Source organism: Chanodichthys erythropterus, chromosome 3 (genome assembly GCF_024489055.1).
Source record: "Chanodichthys erythropterus isolate Z2021 chromosome 3, ASM2448905v1, whole genome shotgun sequence".
NCBI classification, from domain to species: domain Eukaryota; kingdom Metazoa; phylum Chordata; class Actinopteri; order Cypriniformes; family Xenocyprididae; genus Chanodichthys; species Chanodichthys erythropterus.
Genome location: NC_090223.1, coordinates 60294043 through 60312868, shown reverse-complemented (window position 1 = coordinate 60312868; position 18826 = coordinate 60294043). Strand labels below are relative to the sequence as shown.

The following is an 18826-nucleotide window of genomic DNA, read 5'->3' as shown; positions in this document are numbered from 1 at the left end:
ACATGAATCATGAAATATTTATGGAAAAAGGAACTTGTTGTCAGATTAGTTGTTACAAACCTATTTTAATTAAAGTTATACCTGTTTTCATTTCTTTGTGCCTTTTTCTGAGTAGCTTTCTTTCAGCATCCGATCTTAAATTACATATAAAAAAACAAAAAAAACAAAAAACAAGTGAACTAGTTTCCCTAGAAAGTATTTACTCCACACAGGAGGGGAGAAAAAAAATCACCATAAAACACCAAATACTGTGCAAATTAACGAGAGGATAAAAAACTGCTACTTCTACTCCTCCATCACCTACTACTAATAAATATTTTTTATTTATTGGAAGAACTTGGAAATGGGCTTACTTCACAGGATAATTTGTTAGCAGCCATGTCAGACTGGAAAATATGCTTAATGTAAATCACAATCACCCTTTGAGAATGAACTTTTCCTCAAATCATTAGTTTTGATAGCTCACCTCAGCAAAATCAAAGACGCCTCCCATTACAACATAGAGTGCGTACTGTAACATTAATAGCAACTTACATCAAAACAGATATAAACAATAGTAATGAACTTTAATTAAATGATTTTGTTTGACTGTATCAATATCTTAAGTTTGTTGGGTATTGATTTTGCTCATAAACTAAAAAATAAATTAACAATGAAAGACAGCAATCTGACAAAGCTATCAATGAAAATAAACATTTCTTATTGTTATACAATTCTTCAACACAAACACTCCACAGTTATTTGAACACTTCTGTCTTGGAGCACCCTGTTGAGTTAAATTGAAATAAACATATTATAATTATTCAAAAATACAATAAAAAACAATGGGGTTGAATATCTAAAATGGAATTTAGTGATGGCAACAAGAAAACTGCTTACGTTGAGATCATCAAGTCCATACTCTTTCCACAGCCCAGGATGTAGTTGCTGTGCAAGTACTCTACAAAGCATTAAAAACAACAACAACAACAAAAACAAAAATGGACTAAACATAATAATGAAATACTAATAAACAAACAAACTGGGGTGGAACAACCCCAAACAAATTCTTGGCTCATTTATCATTGTTTAAACATTTTTTTCTTTGAACTATAAAATATAATTCCAGCGATTAGGTAGATTTAAATAGCTTAAGCATCAATGAAAAATGAGCCACACAGTAAATTTTGCAGTGTTAAATGAACTCTATGAGAGTCAAATTTAACACTCGGCCCGAGTGTATTTGGTCCCACTCAGAATTGGTGATAAATTGACTCTCGTCATAGTGTTAAATTTTCAGAGTTAAATTAACTCTATTTTGAGTAAAACTTTAACACTGCTCAACACTGAATAGTGTTACTAGAGTTTAACACTAGGAGAAATTAACTCTGTTTGGTGTTACTAGAGTTTAACACTAGGGGAAAATTAACTCAGATTAGTGTTAATATTTCACTTATGTAGAGTTTATTTACATTTGTAATAGTGAAAAATTCTCAAATTTTAAAACCCTATTGGTGTTTTTAAAACAGAAAAGAAAACAAGTTCAACGACATCACATTTAAAATATTTATTTAAACGTTATCAGGCTCAAGAAACATACACGTATATGCACAAAAATACATCACATCTGCAGTACAGAATCTGTTGAACCACCTAGCTAAGCTCTAACCTCAGCAATACAAGGACTTCCACTTTGTCAACATCTTTGTTGTACACTGTGGTCTGAATAAAAGTGTACATCTTGTGTAGAATAGTTTTATAAATGGTGCCAAAAACAAAGTGTCCCTTAAAATGTTAGTTCACCAAAAAATAAATTCTCTCCTTAACTCACCCTCATGTCATTCTAAACCTGTAAGGCTTTTGTTCATTTTCAGAACACAAATGAAGATATTTTTGATGAAATCTGGAAGACTTCTGTCACTTCATTAACAGCCTACACAACTACCACTTTCAAGGCCCAGAAAGAGTTAATGACAGAATTTTCATTTTTGGGTGAATTAATCCCATTAAAAATATCATCAAAAGGCATCAAAAAAAGACTGACTTGAATGGAATGACATGTTGATCAAGAATGAAGAACTGGTGAACTGAATTCTTGGTTTCAACAGCCAGGTGATAGGGCTAAGCACTTCCAGCGATGTCTTGAAGATGCTCCTCAATGCTCGTTTCACTCTGAGAAAGCCAAGCAAATTGCAGAGGACTAATGTTAAATAATGAAAACTACAAGAAAATAATAATAAAAATAATAATAAATAAAAACAAACCTTCTAAAAGACAAGATCTCTCTACATGAGATGTAGACGCCTTTTCTGGCCTTGACAAGACAATCCTTTTCCTGATGAACAATGAACAACAAAAGCATTTTAAGATCAACACTGCTTAAAGAATGCTATATTGAGTTAATCTTTAGTCACATTTAAAGGGACATTTAAATTCTCACCCTCATGTCGTTCCAAACCCATAAGACTTTTGTTCTCGTTTGGAACACAAATTATGATATTTTTGATGACAAAATGCTGTCAGATTTCCTTCCATAGACTGCCTTTCCAACTGATACTTTTGACACTTCATAAAGACATGGGAAAACTAATCCATATGAATTGGGGTTTAGATCAAATTGTCTGAAGAGACTTGATCGCTTATGATGAACAGATTTAATTTAGGTTTTTACTCACATGTAAACATTGATCTGCAAACATAAGCAGAAGCTCAACCAAACCTTAATAACACACAAAACCAAACCTCATCCGGAAGCTCAAACGCTGGTTATGCAGCACATAACCAGCACGGTTCTTGTGCATTATTCAGTTTCGGTCGAGCTTCTGCGTATGTTCACTGATCAATGTTTACATGCAAGAAAAAGCAAAAATTAAATCAGTTCATCATAACAAGTGACCGATTCTCATCAGACAATTTGATCTAAACCACTCAATTCATATGGATTAGTTTTACAATCTCTTTATGAACTTTTTAAAGTATCAAAGTGTCAGTTGCAAAGACTGTCTATGGAAAGAAATCTGACAGCATTCTATCATCAAAAAGATCTTCATTTGTGATCTGAAGATCAACAAAAGTGTTAGAATGACATGAGGGTGAGTAATTAATGACAGACCTTTTTCGTTTTAGGTGAACTAACCCTTTAATGCAACTCCATGGCAATAAAACTGCCGTGAAAGATGACAATAAAATTCTCATTTCATTTTGTACCTTCAAATGATACTGCTTGTGCTTTAGCAGTGCCTCTCTGTATAGTTTTGATTCTCCATGGCAAGTAACTGGTGGCATTTTCACCAACATAGCAATGCTCCTTAGAAAGACAAAAGCACAGAAGAAGAAAAAAAAAAGTTTTAAAATCCAAGAGCAAAATACACCATTTAAAAAAAATTAAAAAAAAGAAAAAGAAAATGTGTGATACTTACGTAGCCATTTTTGAAGGAGGGGTCACTGAGATACAGGAACACCACAATTACTCTGGCATATTTCTCATTCACCTTCCTTGGTTGTGATGTACAGTACTGCAAAATAAATAAAAAAAAATGTATATATCTATCTATATATCTAATATCATGTAAAAATACTTAAGATTTATACATATTTTTCTAAATGTTTAATCGTATAAAGATCAAACTAATGTTGGATTTTTTTAATTGATTTATTAGTTTCAACAGTTTTTTTCTTTCCCCCTCAAATGCATAAGTAATAACGTGTTGCCCACCTTTTTTAGCTTCATCATCGAGCCTCATTCGTGTAACGTTACATGAAAACCTTTCTTCAATAATGAGTGTGTCCTGTGAGTCAGTGGAGTCAAAGGATGAAGACAGGGACTTGTCTGAGTGCACAGGAGAAGCTTGTTAATTAAAACAAAAAAGAACAAAATACGTTAGTTCAGCAATATGTGCTATACCATGCCAATAACAGTCACTTACAAAGAATGGATTTCAAAATGCGTTACTTGTATCAACCGATGCTCTGCTGAAGTCAACTGATTGTTTATGTCTAATAACAATAATATAAAATAGTTGTTCGTGCTGCCGTGATCATTGCAGAAGGTTAAAGTGACGAGAAACAAAAAAGCGGGTATTTTTAAATGAGACTTTCTTTCCGCCTTCCCCATCGCCTTCTTCGTTGCGTAGTGTTGGGCCATGTTAATGCTATCCCACAGCGCCATCTAACTTACGTGGCTTCAATAAAAATACAATGGTGGCATTTTGACAAATCGAATTTATAATTACCTTCATTGGACATATTTAATCTGTCGGGAGCTGAACAGTATCAAATATATAGTTTATATAGCATTCGAACGATTTACATAACATAATTCATAACATAATATATTCTGACATGTTTATGTTCTGTATGTAGCGTCGTAAGACATGCTAAAATATTTCAATCCACAATAACATTTGGCTACATGCTACACGTTACGTTTACATTATAACATGTTGAAAACACCAGCCACAGCCCTAACTGCAAGATTTCGACCATCCAAACACATAAAAATGTGTCAGCTTACCACCTATTGTGACGTTCAATAATTAAACGTTTAAAAAAAAAAAAAAATATATATAATATATATATATATATATATATATTTATTAACTACAGCTGAAAATCAAATTAAGTAAGATTACTGACATAATTTAAACTTTATCATTACCACATTGTGACGAAAAAGCACATTTCTCCAACATAGGCCTAGTGACTTTATTCGATATTTCCGAGTTTAAACCAAATTACCAGATCAAAAAACTACAACTGCATTATTATTAGCACAATCGTTAACATCAAATATTAAACTTACGTTTTAATAAGTTAATTAAAAAAACTTACCTTTTAGTGCGAGGCAAAAGAAGATGGCGATGAGAGAACTTCCGCTCAGGTCTTCGGAGTTGGCTTAAGGGGCGGAGCTTAACAGAGTAAATTTAACGACGCAGAATTCAACTCTGATTATTTTCACCAACACTAGGGGGTATTTTTCACTATTTGTTGTTAAATTAACTCCTTAAGAGTAAATGCAGATTAACACTGTTTGATTAACACTGTTGATTTTACTGTGCATAAAACAAAAAACAAAAAACAAAATGCATGCAAAAGGATGTATGGCACAAAACAGAACTACCATAATTCTGAACTTCCTTTGAACTCTTAATTTTTTTTCTGAAAAAACCTGTAGGGATCAACGTAACGACAATTGCTGAAGTCAATGCCATGCAGTGAATCAAGCAAATACATCTCTCTGATTTTTGGTTTCATGATCTGTAAAACTGGTTCTATTAAATGATTCTTGGAAGATACAACTGTTAGATATGTCAAAATATCTCAGTGTTACTTGCATTAAGGAGAACTGATCATTTAAACACAACAGACTTACACATATCATCCAATGGTTTGAAACCCAGGAAGGAAGTAAGATGAAGTCACATTCTGCTATATGGTCCTTATACAGACAACAAACATTTTAAATGCCACCCAGAATGACCCAAGTTGAGTTCTATTAAAAATTTCAGTCATACTTACAGGTAGGTTAGCTGAAGGGTCTGCACACAATGATGGCAACCATGTCACTGTCACATACGAGCTAAAACAATGGACCTTTATGTTCTGTTAGATAACATTTAAAATTACAGTTAATAAAGGATCACTTGTGCACACTTTCTCAATCCAAAAAAACAGTTTACACAGAAGATATTGTTGTGATTTTTACTTTATCCATCCAAGGACACAAAGTAAAGTAGGGATTGGTACTCACGTCACCGCTGACGTTGTGATTTTAGGATCACTCGTCACTTAAGGTGTGATTATGAGTACATCAGATGACCACTTCCCCCTTTTTCCCTATAATTCAGGGTACCAGTCAAGGTCTTCTACCTTGGCAGTATGAGAACACTCACAACAGGGGCTTTCATTCATTTGAATTAATGTAAAGTGGTCAGCTGATTTATCTGAAAGATTGGTGATATTGCTAACTTGTAGAACCTTTTCTGTATTATCAGCACAAGGAAGACACAAGTGTAATAAAATACATTTTATTAACAAAAAGATAAACAAGAATAACTAACACGACTACTGAATGAATACCATGAATGATAAAGGAATAAAGTGCATAAGATACATAGAATATAAGTGATTAAGTTGAGTGTGGCTATGGAAGAGTTACGCTATCTTATGGAAAGATAAACTGTTTCTCTGAAAATAATAAGGTGGAGAACCTTATTATGCACCAATCAAATAAGATTATCAAATAAAGATTATTTTTTATTAACTAACATCAGCTATATTACATCTAATTGAAATTAGGAAATTATATACTGATAATATACAACAATGCCAAGGTCTCTGGAAAGAGGTTTGGTTAAGTGATATTTACGTTCCACTTGGTCGAGTCCGATGACAGTGACGTCTTCCACTGGTTGTGCCGGGTGACAATGCAGTGGGGAGAGGAGCCAGAATCTGTTTCAACAGTCTTGAACACGAAGCTCTGCTGGATGCTGATCTCCTGGAGCACCAAAGGGTCCTAAAATCTGGAACACACAGATGAGGCCCTGGTGTAGGTGCAGAAGGTCCTTAACAATCTGGAATACGCAGACGAAGGTACCTTGAAGTGAAGGTTTGCTCTCCTGAGCTTAACCTTGTTGCAGATGTCGTCACTGTCTCGCTGGACAGAAACTCTGAACGTAGTGTTTGTTGATGTCTCTTTCCTCACAACCTAGAGGCTCAGAACATGGTCGTCTCTGTTGCTGCCTCACAAGTTGTAGGCTCAGATCATGGGATCTGTTGTTGTCTCTTCTGGATGGACCAGAGGCTCAGAACTGTGTTGTATCTGCTCTGTCTTTCCCCTTTGACGGGCAGACTCAGAACAAGGAGTGTCTGTTGAAAGGGTACCTTTATCCCTTTCCGATGAGGAGGAGATTGCATTTTGGCACTTCTCCATTCGAGTGCTGTTATTGGCTGCTGGCATCAGAGGGGACACACACAGTGTGGCCCACCCTTCTCTCTCCTGTGGAACTCATTTGCATAAAGCACAAAGTTGGAAGTCTTTACAGTGTCTTTAATGTTTACCAATGCATTTCTCACTTTCCAAACCACCACCAGAATACCTTTGGCAATATTCTAAACAAATAGAGACTAAACGTGATGGGAAAAGCTGTACATTAACAGCTGTATTTGTATCAGATGTTGCACTACAAATGGCTGTCACTGAGAATACTTATTTCTGTGAATAAGTGTGAAATGGATGTGTAGTTTGCATCAGTTCTAAGTTTTCCAAACATAGTTTTGAATGGATTTGGATGGATCTTTGTGATCTCTCTTTGTTTCACCCATTGCTGCTAAGGCCCCGAGGAATTTTTATGGCAGTCTCTGGCCAACCTTAGGAAGTAATGTCTAGATGGGTGAAGGGCAGTAACTGCCTGTGGACCAATGAGAAGCCTTGTCCTTCTCAGGCTTGGTACAAGAGGTCTTCTTCTTACCCTCTAAGAGAGGTCTGGATGTTGTCCTTACATCTTTATCTGATGGCGTTGGACAGTTTGTTTGTGTTAGGCCACCAAGATCCAATCAAAATGTAGCAAACCTTTGTCCGCTGTTATGGACAGAGTGTCAGGGTTCTGTCACTTCAGTCTTGTTTATTTCTTGGTTTTGTGACAGAGCTCTGACACTCCCGTTCTTGTCGTGTTTTTGTGTGAGCGTACGGTCTCGAGTGTTCTCGGGGCTGTGCGCTCTCTTGTCTGCGTGCCTTGTTTCATGTTGGGAGCGTGGCGTTCGGATCCCGGCACTCGTGTCTAGTTTGGTTTCGGTTTCGTGTCGGGATTCGGACACTCGCGCTCCCAGTCCTGTCTTTATTGTGAGCGCACGGTTTGTGTGTACTTTCACTTGCTGTGCGCTCTTGTCTCATGTTTTGTATAGCATGCGGTTATTTCCACCTGCCGCGTGCTTTCATGTTTTTGTCTTGTGTTGTGTAGCACGCAGTCTGTGTTTCACGGGCTGCGTGCTCTCATGTTGTCTTGTTTTGTGTGAACACGTGGCTTATGAGTTTTCATAGTCACGTGTTCATGTCTCTTCTTGTGTAAGCACATGGCTTGTGATTTGTCTTCATTGGCCATGTGCTTGTGTCTTTGTTTTGTTTGATGTGAGCACATGGCTTGTCATGTGTTTCTTTGTGCCATGTGCTCTCATGTCTATTGTCTTGACCCCACCCACCTTGTTACCTCATTATTGGTTGATTTGCCCCACCTGTCCTCCCTTGTTACCTGCCTTGTTTGCTCTCCTATTTATTCTCCTTGTGTTTGCAGTCCTGTGCTGGTTCGTTGTCGTGAAATGTCATATTTTCCCTGGTGTTTTCGTCAAGTCAAGTCAAGTTAAGTTAAGTCAAGCCAAGTCATGTCTTGTTTTTTGTTAAGTCTGTTTTCCCCCACGGGGTAGTTTTTGTTGTGTTTTTGTTTTATTTTTTATTATTAATAAAAAGCCCTCTTCCCTGCAAATTGAGTCCTCGCTCCTTTCACCACCTCCAAACCTGACAGAACGAACCAGCCAATTGAGGACTCAGCAGAAGGATGGGCATCTTCCTTTTCCCATCTCCCAGCCCCTCTGCTCAACTGATGGTGGATCATCGCAGCAAGCTCCTCTCTCTTCGGCAAGGGGAAGCCAGCGTGAAGGAGTTTGCTCACCTGTTTGTGTTTACAGCGGAGGGGCTCAACATCAGCGACGCAGCGCTCAAGGACATTTTTAACAGCAGCCTTAATGAGCCCGTCAGCGCCTGGGAGATGGGAATGCTGGGGATTTTGTCCTTCTGGCAGTTTACAACCGCGGAGAGGAGGGTGGCCTTCCCCCTCTTGGTCCACCTCCCATTCCCCTCACAAGCTGCCAGGTCCCCAGTCCTCCGATGACCTCTTCGGGGAGAGGGAGGAGGAAGAACCGGTCAGCCTCATCTGCCACCTGCCCAGAGGTGGCTGAAGCCACTGCAGCCTCTCCAGTGGTGGCTGTGACCGCTGCAGTCTCCCCCGAGGCGACCAAAGAAGCTGCAGCGCCCACAGAGGAGGTAGGCACAGTGCCACTGCCTCACCCTCACAAGAGAAGGAAGAGAAGAAAGAAGCCTTCCTCCAACCCTCAAGGCCCGGAGGCCTTTCCAGAGCCCGCTTCAGGCCCGGAGGCCTTTCCAGAGCCCGCTCCAGCCCGTGAGTCTGCTCCAGAGCCCGCTCCAGCCCGTGAGTCCGCTCCAGAGCCCGCTCCAGCCCGTGAGTCCGCTCCAGAGCCCGCTCCAGCCCGTGAGTCCGCTCCAGAGCCCGCTCCAGCCCGTGAGTCCGCTCCAGAGCCCGCTCCAGCCCGTGAGTCCGCTCCAGAGCCCGCTCCAGCCCGTGAGTCCGCTCCAGAGCCCGCTCCAGCCCGTGAGTCCGCTCCAGAGCCCGCTCCAGCCCGTGAGTCCGCTCCAGAGCCCGCTCCAGCCCGTGAGTCCGCTCCAGAGCCCGCTCCAGCCCGTGAGTCCGCTCCAGAGCCCGCTCCAGCCCGTGAGTCCGCTCCAGAGCCCGCTCCAGCCCGTGAGTCCGCTCCAGAGCCCGCTCCAGCCCGTGAGTCCGCTCCAGAGCCCGCTCCAGCCCGTGAGTCCGCTCCAGCCCGTGAGTCCGCTCCAGAGCCCGCTCCAGCCCGTGAGTCCGCTCCAGCCCGTGAGTCCGCTCCAGAGCCCGCTCCAGCCCGTGAGCCCGCTCCAGCCCGTGAGCCCGCTCCAGAGCCCGCTCCAGCCCGTGAGCCCGCTCCAGCCCGTGAGCCCGCTCCAGCCCGTGAGCCCGCTCCAGCCCGTGAGTCCGCTCCAGAGCCCGCTCCAGCCCGTGAGTCCGCTCCAGAGCCCGCTCCAGCCCGTGAGTCCGCTCCAGAGCCCGCTCCAGCCCGTGAGTCCGCTCCAGAGCCCGCTCCAGCCCGTGAGTCCGCTCTAACCCCAGAGGTCATTCTTGTGCCGCCCGAGCGCCTTGCCCTGCCGGCGCCACCCGAGCGCCTTGCCCTGCCGGCGCCACCCGAGCGCCTTGCCCTGCCGGCGCCACCCGAGCGCCTTGCCCTGCCGGCGCCACCCAAACGGTCTGCCCTGCCGGCGCCACCCCAGCGGTCTGCCCTGCCGGAGCCTGCCTGGATGGTCCCTCCAATACCGCTCTGGTCCTCAGCCAGGACCCCAGACCAGCTGAAGCCGCCCTGGTCTGTCCCGCCCTGGTCTGTCCCGCCGGTCCCGCCCTGGTCTGTCCCTCCAGCTCCTCCCTGGCCCTCAGCTGGGACCCCAGACCTGCCTGAGCCTCCCTGGCTCAACCCTCCTGTCCCTCCCTTGTTTCTTTTAAAGACATTTTGATCCTGTTTTGTTTTGCTGGCTGACTTGGCTCCCCTCCCTCCCTCCCCTCTTTGTCTTTGTGTTCTGATGTTCTGTCTTGTTGTCTTGTTGGTGTGTTTTTTTGTCTTGTGTCGTGTATGTTGTCATGTTTGTCTTGTGTCCCTCGCCAGGTGGCGTCCCTTTAGAGGGGGGGTAGTGTCAGGGTTCTGTCACTTCAGTCTTGTTTATTTCTTGGTTTTGTGACACAGCAATGACACTCCCATTCTTGTCGTGTTTTTGTGTGAGCGTACGGTCTCGAGTGTTCTCGGGGCTGTGCGCTCTCTTGTCTGCGTGCCTTGTTTCATGTTGGGAGCGCGGCGTTTGGATCCCGGCACTCGTGTCTAGTTTGGTTTCGGTTTCGTGTCGGGATTCGGACACTCGCGCTCCCAGTCCTGTCTTTATTGTGAGCGCACGGTTTGTGTGTACTTTCACTTGCTGTGCGCTCTTGTCTCATGTTTTGTATAGCATGCGGTTATTTCCACCTGCCGCGTGCTTTCATGTTTTTGTCTTGTGTTGTGTAGCACGCAGTCTGTGTTTCACGGGCTGCGTGCTCTCATGTTGTCTTGTTTTGTGTGAACACGTGGCTTATGAGTTTTCATAGTCACGTGTTCATGTCTCTTCTTGTGTAAGCACATGGCTTGTGATTTGTCTTCATTGGCCATGTGCTTGTGTCTTTGTTTTGTTTGATGTGAGCACATGGCTTGTCATGTGTTTCTTTGTGCCATGTGCTCTCATGTCTATTGTCTTGACCCCACCCACCTTGTTACCTCATTATTGGTTGATTTGCCCCACCTGTCCTCCCTTGTTACCTGCCTTGTTTGCTCTCCTATTTATTCTCCTTGTGTTTGCAGTCCTGTGCTGGTTCGTTGTCGTGAAATGTCATATTTTCCCTGGTGTTTTCGTCAAGCCAAGTCATGTCTTGTTTTTTGTTAAGTCTGTTTTCCCCCACGGGGTAGTTTTTGTTGTGTTTTTGTTTTATTTTTTATTATTAATAAAAAGCCCTCTTCCCTGCAAATTGAGTCCTCGCTCCTTTCACCACCTCCAAACCTGACACAGAGAGGGGCCCGGCCATAAACTGGGCCCTAGAATGTGCTGTTCACTACTATATATATAATCCTTTAATTCAGCAATATCTCTGACCATTGAAAGGCAGGCATTCAAAATCTGTAATTTGAGAGAAACCAAATTTAATATTCACTCATCACAAAACAAAAGCATGATATTGCATGTGATAATACTTACAGTCCCTTCAACATCATTTGGATGTCCAAAGGTAATAAAATCTGATCTGTCCAGTACTGTTGCTCCTACTTGAGCCAAAAATTTTTGTTGTGATTTCCTTTTCATTTAAAGCATTTTTTATCTAGAAAAACAAAAACAATTGTAATCACTTTGTATAAAAATGCAAAACAATTCAACATACCATCTTCATTTGGTTACTGCTTTGTGGATGCCTCCAGCATGCCCTGTTTGGCTGCACATTTCGTAGGGCTGTCCTGTCAATCACTGAACCCCGGCTGGGGTCTTAAAAGAGACAAAATATCATGATCCAACTGTATTTGTGTATAAGTGAAGTGTTTATAATGACACTACTTACAGTGTACTTTGTCTATTTGTGTAATATCACAGGTGTGTCTCTCACTTTCATTTAGGGACTGTGGAGGTGTACCTTCACATACAAGAAAAAGTGATTTTTACAATACATGAAAAAATGAATGGTCAAAAAAAAACACTTACCAAGTACTATCTGACCATAACCATTGAAGGTTAACTGATCACTTGGTGATACAATTTTTCTTAGGAGAATCCATGGAGGACAGCCTAAGAGCATCTCTTGGGTCTTTGGTCTTGAATTCATGGAATATGTCATACAAAGCATAATGCTCTGATGATCCTGTCAAAGGATGGCAGTTGGTATCCTCCTCCTCCTTTTTATTTTTCAACCATGGTAGATTAACTTTGAGCTTGCCTTCCTTTGCTAGCTGGATATTTGCTGTAACTGGTTCAGCAAGTCTCCCTTCATGGGGACTGAAAGGTAGAGAATCTGCTTCACAAAGATTAACGTGTGCTCCTAGTCCTCTAGCAAAGTCGTATATTACAACATTAGGAAAGTGCTTCCAACTCAGCAAAGTCTCTGGGTGACTCTGCTCTTATGTTGAATTTGATGGAATACACTATTCCACATGGACATGTAATGACTGCCCAGCCACCTAAGAGAAATGTACAAAAGCACAATTTAAAGAAAGTACAATGTAAAAAATATATGTAAAAATCATTACAATTACAAAAAAACAAAAAAAAACTATATATATATATATATATATATACAGTATATATACACAGTGTGTGTATATATATATATATATATATATATATATATATATATATATATATATATATATATATTATATATATATATATATATATATAGGGGGTTGGAAAGTATTCAGACCCCCTTAAATTTTTCACTCTTTCTTATATTGCAACCATTTGCTAAAATCATTTCAGTTCATTTTTTTCCTCATTAATTCAAAAATGTCAACAATTCTTTGTTTCTCTGTCAATATGGGGTGCTGTGTGTACATTAATGAGGAAAAAAATTAACTTAAATGATGCAAATGGCTGCAATATAACAAAGAGTGAAAATTTAAGGGGGTCTGAATACTTTCCGTACCCACTGTATATACAAATAACACTTCAACTGTTAACTTAATTTTTTTATATGTATAATTTAGTTTTTTTTTTTTTTCATTAGGTTTTCATAATTTCTTCATACCTGTGAATCTACCTACTTTTACCAACAATTTGTCAGTGGGTTGACTCAGAGACTAGTTTAGTCTTAAATATCCCATGTATAAATTACAAGTAGGTTCTTATAGCAAATGAAATATTGCATCTTCCAATGAATGTTTTGCTGAAAATTAAATGTCCATCAGGATACATTTTTAAACTCCTGGGACATTATTTATTAATTTTTTTTTTCAATCAAAGCTACATATTTATGCATTATTAAATGTATTATTATTATTATTATGATTATATAGACATTTAAGAGATGAGAGTTAGGCAATTTACCAGAAGCACCCCAAATCTGCTGGAAGATTTTGTTGTACGCAGAGCGGTTTTGCATCTCTGTTCGCAAACGTAACACAAGATCCATCCTTGATCCCTTTGTGTCCAATCCACATTTCTCACTGCATCAACCTAAACATATGACAGGCTTTGGTTAATACAAAAATTGTTGCAAAACATAATTAGATGTTGTGCATGTGTTCTTACCTTAAGATTGAAGAGCTTATAACAAAACTCCAACTACTCTGGGTAAGAGGCTGTTATAAATCTGAAATTTGGGTTGACTCAATAACTAACCATAAACATAAATTAGACAGTTTGAAACCAAGCATTTAAGCGTCACGAACAGTTTATATATCATATGAATGTATAGCACCAAAAACTAACAACTGAACAAACAAAGAAAAGACTGTCCGTTGATGAAATTGTCCCTGGTAGTTGATGTAAAGCAAAAATCTGTGCATGTAGAAAAATCCAAGAAGAAAAATAATCCCCAAAAATCCATCACCTAACCTTTCCTCTGTGACGTCAAGATCTGGAACATCACAGGACTTAGTTTTTTGTAGTTTTGCATGCTCAAGAAAAATACAGAGTGTATAAGTACATTAAAGAAAAAATGTTTCTTTAGTTACACAGACCTAAATAATATTACACATTAAATAACTTCCCTGGCCAATCATCTCCATTGTTACGGATTTCCAAAAGGAGACAATGTTTGTATCACCCTTGAAATCTGATGGTGGTGTGGCTATTTCACTGACTGCAAAACACAAATTCACAAATCAGGAACAGGACGTTTTTAGAAAGCATTTATAATACAATGTACACAACACATACTTAGAAGGAATACTGAAGACACCTTTCTTGTGGAGATCCATAATCACCACTTTGGGGTAATAACCACAGTTGATGCAGGTGTAAGAATAAACATGGCTGCTCAAGGCTTCAAAGTGGAGGTAAGCATGGAGCACTGTGTCTTTGCTGGGGAATTTTGCTTTAGCTGTGGCTTCAAGTATGCTCATATCTCTGCTAACAGCAGTGTGATTCTAGGCATATTCACAGAGTATAAAGAAAAAAGATTATGTTACATGACATAATACTTATTACACAAAACAATATCAACATCAGTAGTTACACATATTACCTGAAGAGCATTGCGAAGAATTACACACAAGTGAAGAGAAAGCAGAAGGTGGTCATTGAAGTTATGGATACCATCAGTGAATTCCTGGTACCTGTACATCATGCTGCAGTTGCTACATACTTTGTAGTAAGTTTAAATTCCTTAACAGAGAGCAGAAAAGTTAAATACAAAATAACAGTACACTCTTTAAACAATTTGAATGTTTTATTTAACAATATTTACCTTCAACTACCCCAGTAAAGGTCAGAATCTTTGCTCATGAGGTTATAATAATCGCTTAGAACATGATTACCCTCACATTCAGAGCAGAATGTTTCTTCAGGAATTAGTTGGTGTCTAAATTGACTTCCATGTTGTAGACCACTAACCAAATTTTGAGGAAGGTCCACAGGCAGAGCTTTATTTTTCATCAAATAGCGCACCATCCTTTCTATTCCATCATCATTAAGTGGGTACTGATGATCACTACAGTCATCCACACTCTCAGACTGCTGCTGAGGAATCTGCATGGAATCAATCCTTACGGTGGTCTTCACCTTCTGGAAGAGAGCTCTCTGACTTTGAAACAAATGTCATTTAGCTATTGCTTTGTGAATACATGACTGTTTTGTTTTATTACATGGACAGACCCATGTGATCTTCTTACTGTCATATACAACAGTCACTCTTCCAAGTCTGCAGTAATAAGACATTTTGGCTCATACACTGATATATATTTTTTTGTTGAGGGTCCATCAAATATGATCGCTACAGAAAGTTGCACATCTTCTTTGTTTGCCATGCATTGCCTTTTGATGCATGCATCTTTCCTACTTTCTCCAAACCATTTTTCTTTCACCATCTCGTTTAGGGAAACAGAATTGCCATCACCTTTGGGACAGAAAGCTAAGGACATGAGATGGCAGCACTCCTTCAGGCCACTCCTTTGTGCAAAATCTATCAGCACTAGCATTACATTGGTCTAGTTCACACATAACTTTATCATTCACACCCCAAATCCTTTTTTGAACATGGATGGGAATTGATAGTGCACTGAAAAATTTTGCCACTGCAAAAATTCCATGCTTACTCTCAATGACCTGGCATAGTAAATGTCGTTCTAATGTTTAACTGTGGTGTGCTTTCTTCTAATGTGAACTCACACATTCTTTTTATTCAATTCCATATCGCAATTATCACATCTGATTCTGTTCTTCTTTGGTTGAGGACGCTTTACTGTTGGTTGCTCTGGTGGAACAAGGACAGAGGAAATAGTCGGAGATGGAAGTACTTGGGTGGATGCAGAAAGAGGAAATGGAGCTTCAGAAAGAGGGCACGTTGTCACAGGTTGCAAAGGTTGACATAAAGGACTTGTCCTAGACTGTCATTGCTGGAGACTGAAACACTGATGTAACTGGAGATGAAGATGTTTGGATAGCCATGGGGCAAGACAGGCGCCTGTGTAATGACATGAGAAGTCTGTGCTGAAATAGTAGAAAGTGGAGCAGTGGCTGCTGGGCTATGCAGGAGTGGAGATTGAGCTTCCTGGCCAGGAATAGCCAACTTTTGTTTACATTTTTAAGATGAGTAATTAACTGCACTTTTCTTATTACTGTAGCAGGACAATAAAAACAGTGAAAATGTGCATTTTCTCTACAGTGTGAATTCCACTTAACAATCACAAAATGTGCATTACTCTGATACATTTTCTCAGCTTAAACATTTGATATGTCATATATGTTGTATTCTGAATAAAATATTGAAATTTGAAACTTCCACATCATTGCATTCTGTTTTTGTTCACAATTTGTACAGTGTCTCAAGTGGAATCAGGTTTGTATGTCTTTCCCCAAGTAGTTTGTGTGTGTGCTTCCATCTTTGATTTTAGCCAAGTGCTCCTGCATGACTGGATCAAACTTTGCCAGGAGCTCCACTTCCTTTAGAAAATGGCCATTATCAGAAACATTGAGTCTGTCTGTGGATCCCCTAAATCCAAGATTCCTCTCAGCAAGAGACTGTGTAATTGCTAACAGTCTTGTGAGAACTTTTAGCCACTTCTTCTTTCTTCCTCCAAAAGGGTCATCTGTCTCTGGTCTACGGTTTGACCTGTTGTAGCCCGCGACTCTAATTCCCTCCACTTCTGCATAGTGCTTATATGCTCAGAACTGTTCTCATGGCTGCACAGGATGGTGTAGATGTTCACAATCACTTTCATGATATACTGATTCACAACCTAGGGAGCTAGGGAGCTGATTGAGACGCAGGGATTGACTGTAAAAAGCTTGAATTATCTAATAGTGACTGGAAGTCCGAGTCATTTCCGCGTACAGATTCTTTTGGACGGTTCATGAACCCGTTCAAAAAAATTATTCAGCGGTTCTTTCACGTCATCGCGTAAGGACATCACTAGAACGTATATCTGACAAAACTCCATTAAACGATTGGATTCAGTGTCAGAAGCGGATTCAAAGTCCGTCTACGGGTCTCACGCTCTTTTGAACTCAGAATAACGTCAAATGATCAATCCCAAAATGAACGCTGGCGCTGATCATCAGAATAAGCTTAGTTTATTTTTACAATACATTACAATCATTCCAAAACAGATACCTGCATCACGAGTTGCACTTTCTTTTTGTGCCTGCTTAGCCTTACGCTTAGCAGCCCCTGAAGGATGCGTTCATTTCGATGCCATCAGATCAGTTTGCAGAAAAGCTGGATTTTACTCATCAGCGTACAATCTCTTCCTTCATACATTCAGAGTGTGGGATTCACATTTAAACGGTGATATTAATTGGTTTCACTAGAGGTGAGTGACAATTCTTTATATCCAATGGACAAAGAGCTTATATTTTGCTGCTCTTGATTGGTGCACTAGCGTATAGGGATGTTATGGAGGCCCCTCCTCCAAGCCCGAGGCCCTAGGCAATAGCCTTCTCTGCCTATACAGTAGGTAGCGCCGGCCCTGGGTGTGGAACGGCATGAGGGTAAGTAATAAATGACAGAATTTTCATTTTTGGGTGAACTAACCATTTAAGGTCACGTATCCTGTCAAAGGTGAGAGAGTCTTGTGAGAACATGAATGTGGAGGCAGTGCTGGTGCAGAAGAGGATTCAAAGCTCAAAATGGCAGCCTAGCTATGAGGCAGCAGACGAGACTGTGAATGATGCAGTAAAGAGGATGGAGGTAACATTCTTTAATGTTGTTGTTGACAGTCACTGGAAGCTCGTTTCACATCACTAAAGAACGTAAGTGATAAATTTGGTGTTCTGCTCAGTTTCACTGACATGGATGACGAGGCACTCCGAGAGCAATGTGAGCTACTTGGCAACACACTGACTGACGGGGAGGAGACTGACCTTAACTGGCAAGAACTGACCACAGAAATCCAGAGCCTTCCAAACTTACCAAAGGCAAGGATGACAGCATTTGAATTTCTCAACTTTCTCCACCAAAAAGGGCTGACTGGGCTTTATTTAAACTTACTGAGAATAGCCTGCACACTACCAGTGACAGTAGCATCTGCAGAAAGCTCAAGTTGATAAAAACGTACCTAAGGTCCTCCATGGCACAAGAAAGACTCAGTGGTCTGCCAGTCAATAGTGTCAACCACCAGGCTTGGAAGCACGATTTCCTATGATGACACTATAGAGGAATTTGAATATGAAATATAAAACAACATAAAAATAACACATATACACAACACCTTAAACCTATCAAATAAATGTACAATTCTAGAATTAAATTTAGGCATAATTATTGTAACCGTTTAAAGCTCAAATGATGTATTTAATGTAACATGCAAGAGGCATGTGTTTTATTACCTAGTGTAGGGTTATGTCAAAGACAGTGGCCTTAACTACATTTAAATTAATCATTTGATACAATACACTTATTGTGTAAATACATGTTTTTACATTGTACTTATATTTTAAAAACACCTGCATGTAATTACATCTGTAATTAATTTCTGTAATTACATTTATAATTACACTGTTGACCCATCCCTTAACCCTTACCCCTACCCTTAAACCTACCCATACCACTAAAGCTTTCCCTAACCTTACCCGTATCCACCTCAACTGCAGCAAAAGTGTTTTGCAATTCAATATGAACCCAATACATTGTACTTTTTTTTTTTGATGTAAGTACATAGTAGTTAAGGCCACTTAATATAAAGTGGGACCAAGACTTCTATGCAAATGTAACTGGAATGGAAACAAAAGACAATGCTTTAATGTTAGGTTAAAATTAAGCTCTATTTATTTAGGCTATTTATCATTAGCTTAATTATTAACATTGGCCTATATCAT

The 18826-nt window shown here is 40.1% G+C and overlaps 2 pseudogenes; both read right to left on the bottom strand.

The window, feature by feature from the left end:
- The window catches only part of LOC137005151 (uncharacterized), a 1346463-nt pseudogene that overhangs the window by 820007 nt on the left and 507630 nt on the right, over positions 1-18826 (bottom strand).
- Positions 12097-16731, bottom strand: LOC137014110 (uncharacterized; annotated as a pseudogene).